The sequence below is a fragment of the Protopterus annectens genome, chromosome 8.part0, assembly GCF_019279795.1.
Source record: "Protopterus annectens isolate FY-2018-M chromosome 8.part0, PAN1.0, whole genome shotgun sequence".
NCBI classification, from domain to species: Eukaryota; Metazoa; Chordata; order Ceratodontiformes; family Protopteridae; genus Protopterus; species Protopterus annectens.
In genome coordinates this window covers 506,523,159-506,530,658 of record NC_056741.1, presented here as the reverse complement: position 1 = coordinate 506,530,658, position 7,500 = coordinate 506,523,159, and positions in this window count along the sequence as shown.

Here is a 7,500-nt window from a genome sequence, read left to right as displayed (position 1 = left end):
CTAAAAACCAGTGCACAGTGTGCCAACAAGGTACATGTAACTATAACTACATGCAGATAGCAGAAATCATTAAACAGAAATAACCATTAATAAATATGTCTGTATTTTGATGTGCAGTATGATAGATGAACAAAAAGCCAAGGTTTCACCAAAGTGGGTCTTTTCAGGTAATAAAAACCTTCTAAGCTATAGACTTCATCATCATTTTTATCATCATCATAGGCTAGAAGAAGAACGTTTTAGGTTCTTCTCAGATTTAGCTCATTCATCATTGTTAATCCCATATTTAGAATAAACATGCACAAGAGAAATTGCAACATTGTAAAAAAAAGTATTTTGCAGGTCTTTACCTATTAACTTCATTCAATTTCAAGTTTCCACATCATATTTACTTCCCCCAAAGGATTTCTGGATCCCATGACCCATTTCACAAATATTTCGCTTAAAGTTTTCCTAAAACTCCTTTCCATTGTTCCAAATAAGAAAGTATGTATAAAAGAGGAGATATTTCCAACTTTTCTTAAAAAAGAAATGTATATAGAAAACTGTCAGCATTGTTGTTTCTTATTTCAGGTTATGTCCTAGCGGGCCTATACTATAACATCAAAGTCTTAAAACTTCGAATGTTATAATATCGAACCCTATGCACCGAACGCTGAAAATAGTGAAGCTACAGAATATCAAATACTTTCCTAGGGAAAGTATTCGGTGGGCCGTTTCTGCAGCTTTGCTATTTCATTGACTGTGGAGCGAAGATTACGGATCGGGCTAAGGTAAGTGTGTGAACGAAGGTGAGTGTGCAATAGGGACCTCAGGGTTAGGGACCGGGTAAGGTGAGTGTGCGATAGGGACTTTAGGGTTAGGGAGCGGGTAAGCTGAGTGTGCAATAGTTAGGGACCTTAGGGTTAGGGAGCGGGTAAGGTGAGTGTGCGGTAGTTACGGACCTTAGGGTTAGGGTTGGGTTAAGGTAAGTGGATAGCTAGTAGTGTATGTATGTATGGTTTCGTGTAGGGTTTTGTGAAGTGTATGTGTGTGAATTATTTATTTTGGTGTGCTTGTGTTGTGTGTATGTTTGTCGGAACAGCAAATTTTTTCCCTGGGAAAAAATTCACTATTCTGACTGTTCGATTTTATGGTCTTTCGATCGAATGGGTTCGATATTATAACATTCAAAGTTTTAAGACTTCGATGTTATAATATAGACCCATGTCCTAGTATAGTAGGAATAAGCCGTAATTAATCTCTCAATCCAAATCCTTAGCAAAACTTAATAAAGAACGAACATTTTTTTAGTAAATATGACCTACTCAGTCACTCCTATGGATTTTAGCACAGTTCCTTTCCTTTTCAAATTTTCAGATATATCTTCTCCATCACTGAACACAGGCTATTGATTGAGCACTTTCACTAATTTATAAAGTGCCTTTCACCAAAGTAATCAGCATCTATTACAGTAAAACTTCCTGTTTGCTTCATAATTAGCATAATACTTGTACTTTACTTTACTGTCTGGGTATTATCACAACTTGAACGAATCAGGGTCTTATTTAGGCTCAGTCCCAATCTTCTGTTCTGCTTGACACTCCTGATGCACAGTTGTTGTATTATATTCATCTTATGACAGAATTAGGAATTACAAATAAATTCTACCTTCCCTTCATTCCTGTCTGTCCTTGTAGTATGGGGTTTCAGTGAGTTACTTTTATACTACTTTCTTCAATCAAATTGTATTCATAGATCAAAAAACAAAATAAAAATTTGTTGAGTAAAAAAAAATTGTATTCATAGATATATTTGTCATTTGTTGGAAAGACTTTTAATCTTATTCAATTTGTCATTTTCGGTGATTGAAAATGAGAGATATTGATGTACAGTGCAACTAAATTATTTAATTTTTCTTTATGGGTATATAACTTCGGGGTTACTGTATTAAAATTAGATGTCTAATGATGGGAATTCATTATTAGCAGTTAATCTGTATAAAGGAAATAACAGAATTTCCAAATAGAATGGTAAAGTAAATGTTCTGGTCACTTTTTGTAGTCACCAAGAATGGTTTAAAGTTTATCATCATAAATCCAGCATAAGAAAGTTATTGCAGTTAGGGTGCAGACTGAATTTAGGAATTTGAGAATTGTCAACATTTTTATTGTTGTGGGTCTTGGCCAATGTCAGCCATTGCTTTACCTCATTAAATTGTTTGCTTACTCTAGGGATGAGAACCAGTTTGTACAAAGACTATATGGCCTACTTTTTCCCTACAGTGATCTTCATCAGCCTATTCCTTCCCCTAGCAGTGAGCAGACCTCATACAAGTTTATTATAGATTCCTGTCACATCTTATCCACTCTCCAGAAGATAGCTTCTGTACTCCACAATGTTGTCCTTGTCAGTTGAGAAAGATGTCTTCTTCTAACATAAAAGAGTATCCTTCCAGACACACTGGTACTCTCACTGCTGCTACAGCATGAGTTTGCCTGATCTCTCTCCAAAGTGATTACCCTCTCACCAACAGCTAATGTGATTGGTTAACCACATCCACTCCTCCACAATAAATGAGTTGGTTTTGGACCCTTACGCCTATCTTCTTTTCTCTTCTCTGCCTGACTATTGCACTGTTTGTATTGCTCAATGAACAGGGATCATGAGATGATTGGCAGAGCTTAATACCTCTTTGACATGTGGTCAGGCTTATCAGCAGTTTTCGTAAGAGAGAAGAGGCTCATGACTTAGTAGCAGCCTCTCTTGGTTTGAACAACATGACTGTTGAACTAATAACTCAAGGCACTTATATCATTTTGTACTACAGTGACAGCAACCATGTCAGTGATGTCATTTTTCTTGCTTGTCACTACTTAATAAACATGCCTAACCATATAGAATGCAACCCAGTTAGACTTAATATACTTGGCTGGATTTTATAAATTTCTCCAAGTCACTTACTTATGTATCCATAATTGATTTGAATGACTGCTTCACAGTTGCAACTACTAGTAGCATTTGCCTAAAGGAATATAATTTGACAAAAAAATGAGTGGATAAAATTAAAACACATGAGTAAGAATGATGAAATAGTTTTCAAACCATCAGACAAAGGGGGCAAATTGGTAGTAATGAATTCTAGGGATTATTATAGGATGTGTATGCAACATTTAAACAATCAAATAGTATACAATAGGATAGATACATCGAATTTAGTACAAGTGCAAAATGAATTTCAGAAGTTATTAAATAAAGGTGTAAGATTACACTATTTTACCACACATGATGTAACACATAAACTTAATGTAAGAAAAAGTACAGTTGCAAAATTCTTTTGTGTTCCCAAAATTCATAAAAGTTTATTACAACCACCAGGACGTCCTATTGTGTCAGCTATAGGTTATTTTACATATAATTTGAGTTGTTTGCTGCATGAAATCTTAGTAAAAGAGGTCATGAAGTTGACATCTTACATAAAGGATTTGTTTGATTTTTTGAATAAAATTGAAGATGTGATATGGGCTGAGGATATGTATTTTATATCAGCAGATGTGGCAAGTTTGTACACTAATATATCACATACTTTTGGCCTTGAAGCTGTACAATATTTTTTAGGGGATAGTCCTAGGACGCAGTATATTAAAGAATTGCTTTATTTTTCCCTTAAAAACAACATGTTTGAATTTGATGGTAATTTATACAAACAGAATGTGGGTACAGCAATGGGGGCGGCGTTTGCCCCAGCATATGCCAACTTGTTTATGGGGCTGGTGGAAAATATTTACATTTACAGGAGTGAATTTTTTAGGAAATATGTAGTGAAGTATTTTCGTTTCATAGATGACTTGATTTTTATTTGTAAGGGGGGAGAAGATAAATCACCCAGTTTTATAGAATATTTAAACGCTAATAAATATGTGATTAGATTTGAAGGCATTCAGAAGGGTGTTAGGATAAATTTCTTGGATATAACATTAAGGGGTGACAATAATAGGAAAATTCATACTAATATATACAGAAAATTTAATCAAGGGAATTTGATGTTAAGTGCTACTAGTTGTCACCCTAACCATACAATAGAGTCTATTCCATATGGTGAAATACTTAGGATCAAAAGATTGAGCAGTGACATTAAAGAAGCGTATAAAGAGGCTCAAGGGGTGGCTAAGATGTTTATATCCAGGGGATATGAGTTAGAGAATGTGTATGGAAGTTTACAGAAAATATTCAATAATGAGCAAAGAATGATGGAAGTTAGAGTAGATAGACAAAAGGGTAGAAAAATAGGAGTCGCAAAGAAAATATTGGAAAATGAGACTATGTTCTTTGTCACCAAGTATACTATGTTTTCACAAAGAATGATAAAGGTGATCAAAGAATATTGGAAACAAATTAGAAGGGATGTTCAATCACTGTCACAAATAGAGTTAGGAATTTCTTACCAAAGAGGGAGAAATTTAAAGGATTTTCTAGTGCATGGAAAATATGTAAGACCAACAAAGAAAATGCTGAAAAATGTGGAAATGAAAGGAACATTTCCTTGTGGTAAATGTTCCATATGTCAATACATAATAACAAAAATAGAAAAAATAGGGGGAAAGAAATTTGATACTATGGGAATGTATTCTTGTTTAAGTAAAGGTGTGATTTATGTTATGACGTGTTCATGTAACAAATGTTATATAGGGGAAACAAAAAGGTCCCTGGCAGAATGAATAAAAGAACACGTGAGGGATATAAGAAATAATAAAGTTATAAGTCCTGTAGCGGAGCATTTTAACAAATAACACAAAGGTGAAGTAAATACTATGAAAGTAACAGTGCTAGAACAAGTAACATTAGAATATGGAAATGTGGAGTTATTAAAATATGTATTAAGACGAAAGGAGTCTATTTTAATAATGAAATATAACACACTTTTACCAAATGGACTGAATAAAAAATGTAATTGGCAAAGTTTTATATAATTTTTTAACTTTAAGAATGAAATTGAATGATTGTTATAATTTAATGGATAATTGAATAATTGAAGAATGTTGGATGTGTTGAAGATGATTTTTAGTAAGAAGGTTTTTACTCTGTAAAGGCTACGGCTGAGGCGCTAAGAGAATTTGTGTTCTTCAATTAAAAGTGTTTTTTCTGGAAAGTAGAGCTGTTTTTCACTGGTCATAATTTTGGTTGTTTTCTATTTCTTAGCCATTCAAAGTGGTTATATGTGACTATTACACTGTTTGCACTGCTCAATGAACAGGGATCATGAGATGATTGGCAGAGCTTCATACCTCTGTGACATGTGGTCAGGCTTATCAGCAGTTTTTGTAAGAGAGAAGAGGCTCATGACTTAGTAGCAGCCTCTCTTGGTTTGAACAACATGACTGTTGAACTAATAACTCAAGGCACTTATATCATTTTGTACTACAGTGACAGCAACCATGTCAGTGATGTCATTTTTCTTGCTTGTCACTACTTAATAAACATGCCTAACCATATAGAATGCATCCCAGTTAGACTTAATATACTTGGCTGGATTTTATAAATTTCTCCAAGTCACTTACTTATGTATCCGTAATTGATTTGAATGACTGCTTCACAGTTGCAACTACTAGTAGCATTTGCCTTTAAGAGTCAGAATTGTGATAAAAAGTACTGGAAATGTGAAAAAAATAAGAAAAATAGTTCATCTGAAACCACAAAGCAAGATGTGAAAATACACTAAATTATGTAGAATCTTAAGAGTCTAACTTTAGTGAAAGAAAATATATATTTTTTATGTACTTCATAGTCATTTAAAGAGTTTGTTTGAAATAAGATTAGAATAAAGGTCAAAATGTTCCTATATTGAATGCTTCTGTCAGCAAGGTAACGACATAAAAGGGAACAGCATGCCATGCATGTTGGAAACAAGGAAAGGAGCACCATAAACAAGACAGATATGTACTCAGCAACAACTACGACAAACTTTGTTAAAAAAAATTATAATTTAATATTATTCTACAAAAAAATAATGTTACCAAGCCATCCAATTTTGGTGAGCTACTAATGACATAATATGAACTCCCTTACTAAACTGTTTTCACTTGATAATCATTAATGAAGCTGCAGACGTGTTTATGGAACACATTCTAGCATTTTATTTATTTATTTATTTGATATTTGTTAACTGGGTTGGTCCAACAGAGTCAGATGCCCATTTTCACTGGAGACCTGACAAGAAAAGCTCCAGATTTATACAGACCAAACTAGTAATATACACATAAAATACAGAAGAAAATACAGAAAAACATAAAAAGTTGCATTAATTAGTACATTTGAAGATGACATTTTTTTACCAAACGAATGGTGGTATTAAATAGGAAAAACAGTGAATTAAGATGGGGATAACAGTGTTAATATATGACATATTTTAAGAGAAGATATTAAAGTAGACATTAATTATATTAAAGAGAAGATATTAAGGTAGAGATTAAAATATACATATTTATATGGGTTGTAGTAGCCTGGTTCATGAAGTTGAAAGAAAAATAAACAGTGTGTTTAGAGTAGAGAAAATAGAGGACTTTAATATTTGTATAGAAAATACTGGAGAAAAAAGGGGAGTGAAGGATCAGGTAGGGTCATGACAGGGGCAGGATCTTGTGTTAAGTAAGAGTTGTTTTAGCTCCTTTTTGAAGTGCTTGAGGTGGGAGATGGTTCTTATGAACAAGGGGAGTTTGTTCCAGGCCTGGGCTACAGTGTATTTGTATAGTATTTTTCCAATGTTTTTGTTAGGTTTATAGATATCAAGGAGTTAGTCGGATGTACGGAGATGATGATTGGGGGTGTAGTAGGATACAAAGGAGGAGAGAGAGGGGCAGGATGTAGGCTTGTATGGAATGGAATGTGTGATATGAAATTGTGACAGCTGGAGTTGTTGGGGGATTCTAGCCACTGAAGTGCTTTGAGAGCAATGTGAGAGTTGTGAAGTGAGTTAGTAGCAATTCTAGCTATTTTGTGCTATGTTTGCTTAGATAAAAGTGTAGACTGGATGTTAATAAGGACTGGAGCTGCATAGAGAAGTGAGGGATGGAGAGGTGCCTGAGCTAGGGTGAGTTTAGCATCTGAAGTAAGAAATTTCTTGTTTCTTTATAGTAGACCTATTTTTTGGTGTTTTTTTTTTAATTATTTGCTAGATATGCAAGTTAAATTTAATTAATAATTGGGATACATGTTGAGGAAGGAAAAACAAAAGTTTTTTTTTTATTTTTTTTTATTTAATGAGTTGATTATCAGACAGCCACTTTTCAGTGGACAGGAAAGAGTCTTGGGTGTGTGCATTGAAATGAGAGATATTGTTGGAGATGGAGATGAGCATAGAATCGTTTGCATATTGAGTTAGGGAGGATTGATTGCAAGAAGTATGGAAAAGAATGAACATCACTGTTTTCAAGAGGAAAGCAATGCCCGACGTGATTGTCAGGTAAGTGAATGAAGACAGTGATTTCTTTGTTTTTTGAGAATGTCCCCCTTCTTCATGTTTCC